Source organism: Cryptomeria japonica, chromosome 9, assembly GCF_030272615.1.
Source record: "Cryptomeria japonica chromosome 9, Sugi_1.0, whole genome shotgun sequence".
Lineage (NCBI taxonomy): Eukaryota > Viridiplantae > Streptophyta > Pinopsida > Cupressales > Cupressaceae > Cryptomeria > Cryptomeria japonica.
In genome coordinates this window covers 414,847,167-414,864,379 of record NC_081413.1, presented here as the reverse complement: position 1 = coordinate 414,864,379, position 17,213 = coordinate 414,847,167, and positions in this window count along the sequence as shown.

Below are 17,213 nucleotides of genomic sequence, written 5' to 3'. Positions count from 1 at the left end.
AGTCGGACGGTCAACTAGCTTTGGAGCCCATTCGCATTTTGGCATGTCGGATGCTGGCCCTTCAAGGTTCAAAGCTGGACTAGGTTGGGGTCCAGTGGGATTGCTATGATGAGGTTACTGCTTCATGGGAGGATGCAACACGTATGAGATCATAGTACACCCACCTTTTTTATGAACTCTAGGAGGAAGTTCATGCCTAGAGGGGGAGGGTGTGAGGCCCTACCCCGACTCATCCTAGCATTTCTATTATTTTCATGATGAGACTATTATGGATGCTTTATTTTTATGCATTATGGATTTAGAACTTATATGATTCCATGATTTGGATAACATTGACGTATATTGATGCTTCATTTTTATGCATTATGGATAGGAAACTTTATATGCTGCTAGAATATAATTACTTTGTGATGATGTATGTCATTATTGGAATTGCAGGACTTCATTATGATGATAGAAATAGGATGCTTATAATATGAATGGATCAAATTTTGAGGATTATGATAATTGCTTATGTGGATCAATTGGGATATATGAGATATTGATTTATTACTGTCAATTGTATGAGTGGTTGATATGTATTCAAATTCATGTGTTTAATAATATATTTGTGGTTATTTGGAATTACTAATGTGTAAATTGAGATGCGTAGGAAAATTATCCATGTGACCATGGAAATATTATGGAGAACCAAACCTAGACCTATGTACATTTGTAAAGCCAGGGGTTGTCTATTTGGAGAGACAACACCCCGTTTGTATTGTATTTTATTTGTGAGAGTAAATGATGTATGAGTGTTAAATTGATTTTTTTAATTTGTGTAATCCAACAAGAGACAAAATTCCACGTGTGATTTTTATAATGTATTTTATTGTGTCACTTGACACATGTGTTGATTAGTGTCATTGATTTTGACTTGTCTCTTGGAGGGAGTTTGTTTCTACCAAAGCCATTTCAAACATTTGAGTGTGGTCCCAAATTTTCCTTGGGTAGGGAGTCTTGGGAGTGGTCAACTCAGGTTTGACCCGTAGGTTAACTTCAGTTGGGTTTCTAAGGGGTCAAATGGACTCCTAGGATTAGTTTTAGGGCTTTTCCAAAGGTCCAAAGGGTATACCTATGGGTTAGGGGTATTTTTAAACATGTGACTACTCCCATGTGATTGTTTAGTCACCTCAAAAAGTGGTTTTTCCAAGGTGAGAGAAAATTCAACTTAGAAGGTTCCTCCTAGGATAGACAACCTTCACTTTTGGTGTCAGACTCTCTTCCCTATCCTCTCTTACCTTTTCTCTTTCCAATTTTAGCAACATGTACGAGGTTGGGAAGACCAACCAATGGGAACTCTCACTCTATCCAAGGGGTTGGGAAGAGTGAGAGAGGCCTTCTTAGGCAAGGATTATGGACTTAGTGAGTTAATCACCCACTCTCCATTGTTGGAGATCATGCAATTTTTGAAAAATAGTTGTAGGATAGAATTTTTGGCCAAGTTTTTGTGAAGAGATTGTGTGGAAATGGGTTGCTCATCCCCAACTAGATCTATCAAAACCTTTGGGCAAATTAAGGTTGGTTCTTACTCTCTTTTTGTTTATGTTGTATATGTATGTTTGAAGAAATGCTTGTATGAAAAAGTTGTTTATATGTATTTTACTTTGTGAAAGAAAATGTGAATTTTTCCCCTTTGTTCTTTTTATGATTTTTCTTGTATTGGGAGTGTCCAAGGCCTTCTACTCTTGGGAGAGTAGGATGGTCTTGGGGTGGAAGAAGTTTGACAACCTTGGGTGAGAGGCTCTCCTTTATGGAGAGTAATCTCAAGGGTGTTCTTTGTGACCCTTGCTGCATAGCCTTGTTTATACATTTGGGGGTCATAAGGAGAGATGATATGGCTTATATGCCTTTCGGGGGCATAAGGATGTGGGGATGTATTTGTGTTGTATTTGGTTGCCATGAGGTGGCTTGAGATGTTCCATGCTTGCAGTCTCCCCAATGGTATTTGGTCCACTTTCACTCGTGGAAAATCATCACAAGTTGTGGTGAAGTGTAGCCTTGGTTGGGAAAATTGTTTGTTGTGTGTTTACCCCTTTGCTTGTTGTGGTTGTTTGTGTGTAACCCATCTAGTGCTTGGTTCTCCAAGCTCGGGGGTGGCTTCTAGTAAGCCTAGGCTGAGAGGTGAGCACTCCATGGTCAAGCTTTATGTTTTAATTGCAGGTTGCTTAGGATGGGAAGGAAAAAGAAAGATATAAGTTGTTGGTTTTTACTTGAGTTGCAGAAAAGATTAGGAAATGAGATTATGTAATTAAGTTGCAGCCATGTAAAAGAAAAGCCAAATATTGTATTTATTTTTCAAAAGCAAAGAAATGTATATATTTTATTCTAAGTTCTTATTCAATGGAAAGGAGAGACTAGTTGGGTTTTCAAACCCATTTGTAATGTTATGTACATTGTATTCTAAATATGCTTAAAGAAATGCATTATTCTACTTAGTTAGTTTTGCAAAAAAATGAAATGTATAAGTTTTATTAAGTCCTATAGTTACCAAAAATAAAGTGGTTGCATTCATGTTATTTTTGAAATTTAAAGTTCTTTTATTCCCTCATGCAAATAAAATTTTGGGAATGGGAAAAAAACATGCATATAGACCTCTTGAGCTAAATACAAATACAAATTGTGTTAAATAGGTTTAATATATCTATCTTTAAGTTGATTTTAAATGTTTCTAGGCTATTGTAGTTGCTGTTAAAATTTACTGCATTCTGTCATTTTATCTATTGCAGAATATAAAATCTTGTTTATTGCATTCTGTCACTTATTTATAGCAGAAAATGTTTTTAAAATTTAGATAGTCATCTATTTCCAAAGTTAGCATTAGATAAAAAAAAGGGAGAGAAATGCATTATTCTAAATCTACTAGCTTGTTGTTTGTGATTTAAATAAGATGAAATAGTTACAGAATGTCTTAGGCAATGAAAATATAGTATATTCCCTCGAAGCTAGGGTTAATGTGCAGAAAAGAAAAAGAAAATGGTTAGATTAGGATTTGTGATATTAATAAAAATAGGAAAAAAATTCTAGAGCATTCTCATATATTTAAAACTTACAAAAAAAAACTCCTCATCTATTTCATGCTTCTATTTTAAGGTGTGCATATATATATATATATGTGTGTGTGTGTGTGTGTGTATAAATATGTATCTATATATATAGATATATATATATATATATACATACATATTTATATATACATATATATATACATATATATATATATATACATACATATATATATATATATATATATATATAAATGTTGATTGTAATTTTTTTAAACAAAAAAAAAAATAGCAAACTTTGTTTTACCCCCCCCTCGGCCCCGCGGAATTCATGCAGGCGGGGAAAAAAGGGAAGCACCCCTGCATTGTGGGCGGTGACCCCCAGCAGTAGCCGCAGCCACCTTTGTGTGCCACAACCCACAATCGAGGAGGCTTTAGCCCCACCCTATGGGTGGCACCCCGCAGCGGCGGCACAACCGGGTCTGCAGGCCGCATACCATAGTGGCGGCCTTGGCCGCCTCTGTGGGCCGCGACCCATAGGCATGGTTGCAGCCGTCCCTGCGGGGAGCCCCCGTGAATAGCACCCTGCCACCCCCTATGTAAAACTCTGCCCCTCCTCTGTGAAAATCATAGCCCCCGTGGCATCCCATGGCCGCCGCTCCCTTGGGAGGATCTGTCTTGGCTTCAGCCCTTTTACACTATTCTTGCACAAAAAAAAAAATTAGAACACACACACACACAAGCCTTAACCCAATTTTTGGGTTAGGGCAAAACTCACATGTATAATATAAAAAATAAATAAACATGTGGGGGTTATGTCCCAAAAGTTAGGGTTTAAATTTATTTATTATAAAAAGAAGATGGGGGAAACCCTATTCAAAATTTGAATAAGGTATTCCCCCCATAGACTTTGAATATGATAATATTCTTTTTACAACAACCCCATATGTAATTAGTTATTCATATATATATATATATATATATATATATATTATAACTCCAAGGAGTAATAGTCATAGTTATATATGTAGACACATATATAAAAATGACTTACAAGTTTATACTTAAATTGGAATAAATATTCTAATAGTGGACTTGCTTTTGTTATTAAGTAGAGTCTTTTTTTTTCCTTAGGGCTTTAATTATAAGCTAGTTTTAGAACCCTTTTGGGGTATGATATTTTGGGAAATCATAATAAATACTTTGGAAATAGTTAGCCTTAGGAGTTAAATTATATTGGCCAACTATAATAAAAATTTTATGGCACAACTGCACTATGGGATTAATCGTCCCTAGAATCATACTTTAGACAAATTATAATTATTGTTAAAAATAATATTAGGTTTTATAAAGCTAAGTGCTAGGGCAAACTAATTTAATTCCTAGGCTATTTGAGATTAATAAAATCTCTTGCAAATTTATTTAGAAACTTTTGTTTAAACGAAATGATTATTACTAATTACTTGATGAGATAATAATAATTCCTTAGAGAATTAATATTCCGCATTTAATTTAGATTATCTCGCTTACTTGATCTAGTATTTAGATTATTTATTAGATGAAAGAAATCAAATGCAGTTAAGACAAGACTTGTTAATGCATTATTTAGCAAACTTAGTTTTATTAGGTAAGTTTTTTTTAAAAAGAAATTATTCCATTTGTGCCGAAAAGTTTGGGCATGACACCTTAGGACAACATATGACCCCTTAAGACACTATGTGATGGACTAAGGGGTATGTCGTTCACACTAGGATTTTATAAGGGGTCATGCATATGTTATAACACATGCATGACCCCTCAGGACCATATATGACCCCTTAGGACACTATGTGATCCTAAGGGGAATGTCATATGTATAGTAGGATGCTATAAGGGGTCCTATGTGACCTACTAAGGGGTCACACATGTGTAAATGCATGTGTGACCCCTTAGGACCACATACGACCCTTTAAGACACTATGTGATGGACTAAGGGGTATGTCATTCACACTAGGATTTTATAAGGGGTCATATGCGATTCTAATGGGTCACACATGTGTTATAACACATGCGTGATACCTCAGGACCATATATGACCCCTTAGGACACTATGTGATCCTAAGGGGAATGTCATATGTACAGTAGGATGTTATAAGGGGTCATATGTGACCTACTAAGGGGTCACACATGTGTTAAGATACTATTTGATGGACTAAGGGGTATGTCATTCACACTAGAATTTCATAAGGGGTTATATGTGATTCTAAGGGGTCACGCATGTGTTATAACACATGTGTGATCCCTTAGGACCACATATGACCCCTTAGGACACTATGTGATCCTAAAGGGAATGTCATATGTACACTAGTATGTTATATGTGATCCTCTATGACCTCCTAAGGGATCGTATAGTGTCATCAAGGCATATGTGGTCTTAAGGGGTCATGTTGTGTGTGTAATAGGATGTGAAAATGGGTCACATTGTAGAGGATTTATTTTGTCTAATTTGTTTGAATTTGTTATCTAAATTTTCTAATGTTTTTTTAAATTAAAATTTATTTTTTCTAACGTTTAATTTATTATATTTATGTTTGTGACATTTTTCTAATTTTCTTTTTTTGCTAATGTTTTTCTAAGTTTTGATTTACTACCTTAGTTTTCTATGTTTTTCATAACAATTTTTTAAAATGTTGAAAAAAATATATATATACAGTTATGTAATTTTAAAAACAAATTGACACATTTAAGTCAAAACATTAAATTATCAAACATTTTTCTAAAATAATGAAAAACAATAAATTATCAAACATTTTTCTAAAATGTTGAAAAACAATAACTATATACAATTATTTAATTAAAAAAAATAAATTAACAAATAAATTATTTATTAATTTAATAAAAAAAGACATTATTAAACCAAACAAAGGGTTATTTTGTGCACCTGATATAATAAAGGTCGAAAACTGAAATATGAAAGATGCTAGCTGCTACAGACAAAGCTCGGTGATGTGATGCTGATGACTAGTTCGATCTAACCCCCACCAGACAGAAAAAGACAAGTTTGACAATGACTCTTTAACTATCACTTTCGCTATTTATAAGTGTTTTAGAAAAACCTAACTGGAAAAGGGTTCGAGTGAAGGGGGGATTCACTCGAACCCATTAAAATAATAATATTATAGTGGGTTCACTCAAACCCAAAAGCCACCCGCAGTTTGAGTGAACCCACGACCGCAACATGGTTCACTCGAACTCCAAGGGGTAGTTCGAGTGAACACCCCTATTTCGCTCGAACCCTTCACTCGAACCAATTAAAATAATAATATTATAGTGGGTTCACTCGAACCCAAAACCCACCCATAGTTCAAGTGAACCCATGACTGCAACATGGTTCACTCGAACTCCGTGGGGTAGTTCGAGCAAACACCCCTATTTCGCTCGAACACCTAAAAAATTGAACTTCCCACTTTCACCAAATTCCTTTGTTGGCGAAAGTGGGAACCAGCTTTGTGAATTCACCCCCAAAGTAAATGTAAAAATAAATAAAAGTATAAAATTTTATTTTCAGTTGCAATATTTAGTATTACTTCATGAAAATCTACTGTTAGTCATCCCCATTTTATCCGCATTTTACGCATTCTCCCACACACATAGTTCCATCTTATGTATATATGTATACACATTTCCACATTCAATGTTCATCATTTTTAGTAATTTCCATGATGCCTATAAGTCCATTCCATAAATATATCTTATTTTCCATGGTATACAGGCATTCAGTCTCATTCATTTATAATATGATTACATCCAGGTATAAGTTGTATATCAAGCACATTTAATAAATGAAAATGTTAAGAACATTTGAGCATAACAAAAATCCCTAAATTTTAATAATTATTAAATTTGTCAAATCAAGGGGGTTGACTTAGGAAGACAACCCTTTCAATTGGTGATCTCCACTAGGTGTTTATAAACATTTTTTTAGTACTTAACATTCAAAGAAGCACAAAGAACAAATAAAAAATTACTTGTGCACAATATACTAGATCAATCCACATACTAGAATTCATATATGCATGTATAGAAAAATATCTAGAGCTATAATTTCAACCCTCCATAGAGTCCTATTCTCAAGACAAAGTACAAACAACAACAAAATCATTCTCCTTCCATTTTTAAAATAAATATTTTTTATCATTTTATATTCACTTTCCTAACTTAATATTCAATTATTCAATATTTAACAATTTACCTCTCAAATCTTCTACCTAAATTAATTTACAAAGTAATCAATGCCATTCACCTAATCAAATCCAAAAGCATTATATAGATAAACTTATTAATCTCAATAACACATTGGAAAAAATGCTTAGGGCATATTAAAATGATATAATTGCTTAAATTTATATAAATGAAAAAAAAAAAAATTATAATAGAAAAGTAAAAAATATACATTTAAATATTATTGATTAGAAACAGAATATACATAAAAGAAAAAAATTATCTTTTATTACTATCTACTTTGGGTCAAAATATCTCTTAATATTTTTTTATTAGGATATTCTATTTTTTTAAGTTTTTGAAAAAAAAATATAGTGAAAAAGATTAAATCCGTTTTAATTTTAATTTTTTTCTTTCTTTCAAGAATTGATTTGAAGTTTAAAATTTATTTTAATTAACATATTTTTATGAAAGTATAAGCAATGATTAAAATTTATTATAATTAATTTAATCTATAATTATTTGTCTTATTAAAATTTTAATTACGGTAGAATAATTATACCTTGAATTAAAATCTTTCTTTAATTACTATTTTCTTTTTGATAAGAATATCTTTTAATGTTATTTTCTTATATTAGACATTCTATTATTTATTTATTTATTCTAATTCTTCCACCTCTTATTTTAAGGAATAATTTTTTATTAGGTTAACATTGTATTTTAATTTTTTGTGTTTTTTTTATAGAATTACAAATAATAATCAAAAGATGTTAGAATTTATACATTTTGTCTTATTAAAAATTTATTTATTATAGAATAATTATATTTGAATTTTATTCTAATTTATATAATAAAATGAATTTCAAATTAAAACCTAAATTAAATGTTTAGAGCAAGAGAGCAAGAAATAGCAACTAACTTTTGATTACTCATTTCATGCCAATAATTTAAGGATATAATATGCCCTTGGGGAGTTATGTTGGTGGTAGCATGCCATTTAATTATTATCTCCATCTCCATCTCTCTCCCTTATCTATATATCATTACTTCTCCTTGTATCTCTTTGTTTTCCCCTTCTATCATTCCCTCTATTTATCATGTTATGTCTCCCTCTTTCTATCCCAATCTCTCCCCCCCTCTCGCTCCCTCTTTTTATATCTCTCTCCCTCTCCCCCCTCTCTATCTATTTGTATATCTTTCTCCCTCTTTATATCTATCTCTATATCTCTTTTACTCATACACACATTTCCTCTTTCTCCCTCCTTATCTCTATATCTATATCTCTCTCACTCACACAAACACACACTCCCTATTTCTCATTCCATATCTCTATTCTATCTTACTATCTCTAGATCTTATACACTCCTCCTCCTTCATCTCTCTCACTCTCTCTATATCTCTCTCTACCTCTCCATATATCACTTCCTATATCTTTATCTTTCTATCTCTTTATCTCCCCCTTTCTATCTCTAATTCTCCCTCTTCGCATTTTACTCTTCTTCAATCTCTCCCTCTTTTTCACCCCCTTTATATTTTACAAGTTATATTTCTCTCTAGATCTTTTTTATCCCTATATCTATCTCTTTCTATTCATATACATCCCTCTCCCTCTCCCTCTCCCTCTCCCTCTCTCCACATCACTCCCTCTTTTTATATCTATCTACTTCTTCTCTCTCTAATGTGTATACACACACTCCATGTTTTTATCTCCCTCTCTCTATCTCTAACACTATATTTCCTCCTCTCCCTCACCTCTCCCTCTCTCTAAAGTCTAAACCTTTCTCTTTGTTACTTGTCTCTATCAGCTCCTTTCTCTCACTCTTGCCTCATCTCTCTCTCACTCATTCACTCCATATCTCTTGCACAATATATCTCTATAATGGTGAAATAATTAGGGTTCCATCACTAGATTTAGTAAAACTACTAATTTTTACCTAGGGGCCATAAAATTAGGGAAAGATGGAATGTGATATATCTAAGTCTAAAAGACCAAGATTCAGGCCAAATTCCAAGGGTTTTAGGTATGCCTCTTCTTTCCCTTTAACTTGATTTGATTTAATTAATATTGCTGAAATTAGGGTAAATGTGTGTAAATTGAAGCAATTATGCATAAACAATGAGCTACAATCATCAAATGGAGCCACGAACCTAGATTTGAGCAATATATGAATGTTCAGATTTGTTCCAAGAAGGTCATCCTGATTTATCAAAACTAGATTGCCAGTCACCCTAGTCCTCTGAACTTTTCACCATCCAAAAGGGTACTTGTTTGTCTCTACAAATAATGTTGATCCAAAAAATTACTGCTTTGTGCCTATTCTTGTACATAGTAGTGAAGGGAAAATGGTTGGGAATAGGGGTTTTCCTTAGGTCAAACCTTGGTTTTAGAATTAACCATGAAATATAATTCAAATGTAAATGAAGTGCTAGAATGGAAATGCTTTCCTTTTGAGGGAAAGGCTAAAAAATGTTTGAAACACTAATGTTATACCTCTTTACTAATTTTTGTTTATCTTCACAAGGAATTAGGGTTTCATGTAGATAGTCTTTGTAAAACATAGAACATGAATGTCATCTCCAATGCTTGAATCTTGAATTTACTTTTGTTGCAATGCTTGAAATAATATTGATTGCTTGTTCACTTGACTTTGTTGGATGTAATTGAGAACTTGAATTTTTTGGATTAGGTTTAAAATCAAAAGGGTAGACCTCCTTTTATACATGATAGTCGAGAAACATTTTTTTTTGAAATGAGACAACACGGGATCCAGGTTCTTGCTAAAATAATGTTACTATTATGAGACCCCAAAATGTGTCCTTTTGGAGAGGACTAAGGTGTTGGGTTCCTTGTTCCAAGATCTTGGGGAGGAAAGTGCAGACAATGTAGATCTGAGCTTGATACACCATGTGAGCAGAATCAAGACTTTAATCAAGCCTTAAGGGATGAACACCAAGGTGAGGGCCCAAGTGAGGACAAAATTTTAAGGGAGTATAATTTAGGATGCTAAATTCTATATCTCTCTTCATGTCCATCTCTATCTATCTATATTTTCCTCTATCTATATCAATTCCCACTTCTCTCTGTGGGACCTACATTTCTTTATCTTACCCTCCTCTCTATTTCTCCCCATCTCTCCCTCCCTCATCCCCTCTCTATCCCCCTATCTATCTCTTTATCTCCACCTCTCTCTCCCTTTTTCTTCCTATATCTATATCTCTCTCTTTCTTTTCCAATATATATCTATCTCCCCTATTTCTCTCACCCTCTCTCCGTCTCTATTTGTCTATCTCTAGTTCTCTCTATTTGTCCATTTATTTATCTCTCTCCCTCTATTCCTCTCTCCCTCTCTCTATATCTCTAAATCTCTATCTCTATCTTACAATCTATAAATCTCTCTCATCTCCCCCTCTTCCTTTATATATATCTCTATCTCTCCTCTTTGTTTCTCCCTCTATCTCCTCTCCTCCTATCTTTATCTCCCCCTCTCCCTCACTCTATATTTTTTTCCCTCTTCTTATTTTTCTCCATCTTCATCTCTACCTTTGTCTTCATCTCTCCCCTTAATCTATAGACATGCCTCCTATTATCCATTAATTTCTCTCTATCTCTCTCTCATTCTTCCTCTTTTTGGACCTCTATATACATATCTCTTTTCCTCTCTCTATATATAACTTCCTATCTCTATATTTATCTTTCTATCTCTTTGTCTCTCTACAACTATTTATTTTTCTCTTCCATATCTATGTATTCCTCTCTCTTCTCTCTTTGTCTCTCTCATACCTCTCTTCTTCTCTCCATTTTCTTCTCCCCATTCTCCATGTCTATCTTTGACTCCATCTATATTTCCATCTTCTTATCTATCTATATATCTATATCTTTATCCATCTCTCTCTCACTCTTACCCCTCTATATATTCCTTGTTCTAGCTCTATCTCAACCTCTCTCTTGTGCTCGCTCTATTGCAAACATAACATGAGCCTATTTTTAATGAAAGTTGTTTATCATCTCAATTCAAAGGTTTCATTTCTGTTAGGATTGAATCATTTTAAGTGGATACATAGTTTATTTTATGCTATCACCTCTCAATTAAGTCCTTTGTTGCACAAAGATCATCATGGCCACAAATTGACCTCATGCACTACACAAATTTATCCAAGAAATAGACTAAATTTTCCCCAATTGACCTTACAAACCTCTTTGTCATACCCATTGCACACCAAAGTGCAATTGTTAGTTTATCAAATTGTGAAAGCTTTCAGCACTTGGTTACAACCAAAACCCTTATTTGATGATAAGGTTTTTAAATTCTCCCCATATTTGAAAGAGAGAATGACAAAAAACAAAAGAGGTATGAAAGATAAGATTCAAGAGTTTGAGGTAGAAGAAGAAGAATAAGTAGAAATAGGGTGAAAAGGAGAAGAAGAAATATCAATAGGACAAAAAGGTGAAGGAGAAGGAAAAGGAGAAGGAGAAGGAGAAGCATATTCATTTACAATATTAATTTCTATTTGAGGAGTATGGATGCCTTAAGAAATCCTTTGATAAGATAAGTTAATTGAAAAAGGACATCCTGCATGTATTTCATAATCAAAACAATCAATGACAGTAACACACCCAATGCCATGAAAGAGAGCACTACAACCAAAACCTGTAGGAACTCTGCTAATGAAGAAAGAACCATTTTGATTTCACTAAAATCAATCAAGAATAAAAGGCTTGCATCACCTCATTCAAATGATTAAAATTACATGTAAGAGAATGCTAATGATCTTGTTATAATAAAAGCTAGGCCTGCTATGAACATCCCTGAAAGAAACAAACACCTTGCTAATTTTGTATCTCCACCATTTCTTACCATAATTATTATCTCATCCTTTTTTCTTATTACAATAAAATTTGGGTTAGCAATTTTTTTGTTCTACAATATTTTGGGGTGTCGAATATAGTGCAATTAGTGCATTGTGGAAAATTAGCAATGTTTTGATTAAGTAAAAGTAGGTATTTGAAAGGTACCGGAACCTTTTACAAGCCAGGAAAATAGAAATGCTAAAAAAAGTGCCTGATCACTTCAAAAAGACAAAATGAACCCACTGGATGGGCATAGCTTAATACATCATTACATAAAAAACTCAGAACAGACAGCAAAAGGAAAACAAAAGACAACAAAGAGACAGAACCAAGGACAACAACTGGAACTAAATACTATTCAGAATTTCCTCAGTGTGAACAACCATTTGTTTCATGTTGTTCGCTGAGGTCTTCATATCCTCCATCTCACGACCATCAATGTTGACCTTATTCTTTATGTTGGCTCTGGTCCTCCTTTCATGACCCTTCTTGTTCACCTACTCTTTATCACCATCCTTCTCTGCATTATTCTCGAACCTATTGATAAAGATGTTCATGTTGTCCATCGAAGATTTGAGGATTTGGAAATTTTGATTAGCAAGCTTCTTGACATTGTGCTCTAGCTTGTCAATTCTATTGCCAAAATCTTTCATTTTGTTTTTCATTTCCTTTCTATCTCCCATCTCATTGACCTTTTTTTCCATTGCTAAGATTTTACCAACCATACATTCAATAGCTTGCGCATTATGCAGAATGGCCACTAACTCTTTAACATGCTCCACCAAGGGCTTCTCACCAACTATAATTCTTGCCATGGCCTGTGTATCAGTTTTCAAACTATTAATATCCTTCACGATAGTAGCAATGGTCTCATAGAAAGCCTTAATAGTATCTTTGTCACCACTATCACTTTGACCCCCTTTTTCCTCGTTATGCAGACTAGTGGTATTCACGGTTTCCAAATTATCCTTAACTGGGTTACCCTCCCCTTCTTTGTCTTGACTATTGATCCTCTTATTTTCATCATCCTCCACCTCAGATTCAACCAGAACATAATTGAGATCAGAATTGCTACCCTTTTTAGTGTTTTTTTCAGAGCCTTCTTTCCAGAGGCTTTCCCTTTCCTCTTTTTAATAGGTTTTTCCTCAAGGGATTCAGTTTCAGAATCCGACATTTCAGATTCCACAATAATCCTCCTCTTCTTGGCCCTAATCCTCCCTTTTTTTCTAGTCTCTTCCGACTCTCCCTCAATCTCTGAATCAAAGTTGAAACCACTATCCTTACTTTCCATAGTGTCATCTCTGGCATTTTTGCCTTTAATAGGCTTTTCAATGCACTTCCCCTTTAGCATTTTATAAACCAGGACCATAAGCCCCTGGTGGAGGGCATGATCAACTTTAGGGTCCTTCTGGATCTCCTTTATAGTATGATCCATTGAACAGGCAAGGTAATAGGGAAGGCTAACCCTTTCTCCATGATAGAAATGGTTGAGAAGGACGAAGTGATGCCCATATGCCCTGGTAAACCTACCATCTAAGGTAATATATTCAATAGAAGCAAATAAGACAAACCTCCATGGCTTGCAAATTCTCTTCGGGGAGTGGTAGGAGTTGTCAATTTTGATCATCTTTCTTCTCTCACCATCCATAATAGGAAACTTGTATGCTTCTTTATTTGATATCCCTCTGTCCTTGTAAAATTTCATACCCTCGGTAGTCATACCCGTGGCCTCAACGATAACCTCTTCATCTACATTCATCATATGTGATCCAATCAGAATTTTTCCATTTTTCTAGTTCTTGATGAAATAGCTGGTGATTGTGCGGTCCTTCCCATTTAGTCACTCTATGAAAACATTGAGACCCCACTGCTGAAGGATACCCTAGACTTCTTCGTTCTTTCTCCATTCAGATTAGGAAGCAGGTTCAAATCTCTTCTTATTACCTCCCATTTTTCCAGAACCTTCCTTGCAATGCCTTCTCTCATTTTGATAACTTTTCCTCTAGTTTCTATGGTTATTCTGTAAGAGCGCCCATAATCCATGCCAAATAATAATGATATGACACCTATTTAATAGCTCATTATCTTCAAGCAAGCCCTACATCAAAAAAGGTGAAAAGGTCATTAGAAATAATGATTAAAAGTACCACGTTGCCTTGTATAGCTTCAATCCTGATTGAGCAAGGATTTCATCTCACTTACAATATCCATTTCACCATAACTAGTAATGATGTCTCCCGATTGGCAAGCCAGGTTGGCTACCCAATCAGCACAAGAGTTGGCCTCCTTGTAAACATGTGTAAAAACACACATTTCAAACTCTTCACTGATTTTCCTAGTAGCTGTAATAACATTACTAATCGACCATGATGGCGGGAATTTCATATTTAAACAATTGATAATGTTTAAGGAGTCTCCTTCACACCAAACTTTAGTGCAATTGGCTTCTTTGGCAAGGATAATCCCATGATAAGCCGCCATGGCTTCAGCAACACGGTTGGTCTGATTTCCTATAGGAATACATTTTATGATTTTACATATTCCCCATTCAACCCTTAGGAACACTCCACATCCTGTGACCCCCGGGTTTCCCTTAGAGGCCCCATCAAAATTGATTTTCATCCACCCCCTAGGCGGGCTGGTCCATATCACTCCCTCTCTAGGATTACTCTGGATGCCCTCTTGAGCTTTTAATCTCCATTTTTTATACACAAATTGATCCTCCTTAGTGTTAGGATTATCAATACCACCTATAATATTTATATTTTCTACTATACTTCTTATTTTTTCAAGCATAATGTTAGCCTTAGTATTCTTTTCTCTAAAAATTCTATCATTTCTCTCTTTCCATATACCCCAACACATGTGAGGTAAAGCAATTCTCCATAGTAAGGTAGTGGTTCTATTTTTTGAAGGATGATGCCATGACTTGAAAATCTCCTGAATCGAGTTGGAGAAGCTCCAACTGATATTGAATTGATCCAGACAACTTCCCCAAACATCAGCTGAGAAGGGGAAATGAAAGGGCATATGATTTATTGTCTGCTCATTCTGCTTACAAAGTGTACAGAAACTTGGCATGCTGATACCTCTTTTTTTGATATTCTTTGTTGTAAGAATTTTGTCTTGAAGGGCTATCTAAAAGAAAATGTTGCTTTTGGGGGTAAGACCTTTCACCCATGCTTTAGCCCAGCAAGGACTTTCCATGTTATTGTACTATTGATGATAAAGAGATGCCATAGTAAAAGTACCACTAGCTATGAGTTTCCAAATTAACTGGTCTTATTCTTCAATCCTCACCATTGAGTTCATGACTTTGTTCAAACTACCCAAAGACTGATCCACTTGAGATAAGTCTTTCCACTATCCATCTTTCCAATAATCCTCCACCTTGGTTCCAAATATTTCCTTGCATTAGTTCTGATATCTGTTCCACTCAGGGTTTTCATTTAAAGGGAGCTCAAAAAGCCAAGGGTCCTCCCAGAACTGAATAAGATTCCCTTTCCCCAACTTCCATTTTGTGCCTTTGATAATTAAGTCTCTAGTCCTAGAGACATTTTTCCAAATATTGGATCCAATTGGGATAATCTCCGCTTTGAGGAAACTTTGAAGATTCGGACATTGGCTTTTATATTTGTTGTCCCATATTTTTTTCCACTCTCCTTGATTTCTATATCCTCTCCAAATCTGCTTGGCCATAAGGTATTCATTTATGTCTCTTATTCTTCTAAGGCCCAGACCGCCTTTATTCATAGGCTTACAGACCTTCTCCCAAGCAATTAAGTTCATTCTCTTCTTCTCCTCAACCCCTGTCCATAAAAAGGATCTCTGAATTTTTTCAATGGCCTCAAAATACTTAGTAGGAATCCTAAATAGACTGATGGCATAGAGAGGGATACTTTGAAGAGTGGTTTTTAGTAATTCAACCTTACCTACTTGACTAAGTAGATCTCCCTTCCATCCAGACAACTTTTTATGGAATTTATCCACCAAGGCTCCCCAAAAGGTATCTGGAGGATCTTGACCTAAGGGGAGCCCCAAATAGGAGGCAGGCAAGCTACCAATTTGGCCACCCAAAATGTTACTAATTTTAATCGTCCTTCTCTCTGAGGTATTGATAAAATAAACAAAGCTTTTAGACTAGTTTATAAGCTAACCAGTAGCCTCTCCATAGTTATCCAAAGCCTTTTTTAGTCTTCTAGCATCCTTCACAGTTGCTTTTCCCATTATTATAGAATCATCAACAAATTGCTGATGATAGCATATTTGATCTGCCGAAGAAGGATTCAAACCACAAAACTCCCTTTTCTCAACCAACTTTCCAATACATCTCCCCAAACATTCCGCCATGATGATAAAGATCACTAGAGATAGAGGGCCCCCCTTCCTCAGACCTCTTGAAGCTTTAAAGAAAGGAGAGGGGGAGCCATTCATTAACACAGAGAAAGTAGCCGAAGAAACAATTTGCCTGACAAGGCCAACACTGCTAGGATTAAAACCAAAAGCAAAAAGAACATCCATCATAAAATCCCAATCCACTCTATCATAGGCTTTAGAGAGGTCAAGTTTTAGAAAAAAACCTTCTTTTTAGAAAAGGCTAGAGAATGGATATTTTCATGAACAGAGATGATAGAGTCCAAAATTTGCCTTCCTGAGACAAAACCACTTTGCTGAGGCAAAATAATGGAAGGAAGCAAATTTAGAATTCTAGAGGTAAGGACATTAGAGATAATCTTATAGAGAGAGTTGCATAAGCTTATAGGTCTGAAAAGATCCATTGAATCTGCCCCCATCTTTTTGGGTATAAGAGCTATAAAAGTACCATTAACTTCTTTCAAAAGTTTTCTAGCACCAAAAAAATCTTTCACAGCTCTGGTAACATCATCTCCAATAATATGCCAGTACATTTGGAAGAAGAACATGGGAAAGCTGCCTAGACCTAGGGCTTTGTTGCCCTCAAAGGACTTAACAGCTATCAAAATTTCATCATGGGAAGGAATGGTAGTTAAACGATCATTCTGATTTTCCCCCAAAATGGTAGGTATACTATCCAGAAGTTCCCTTTGGGCCTGTATATTCAAATTCTAATCCTTAGCAAGTGAATTAGAGAAAAAATCCAT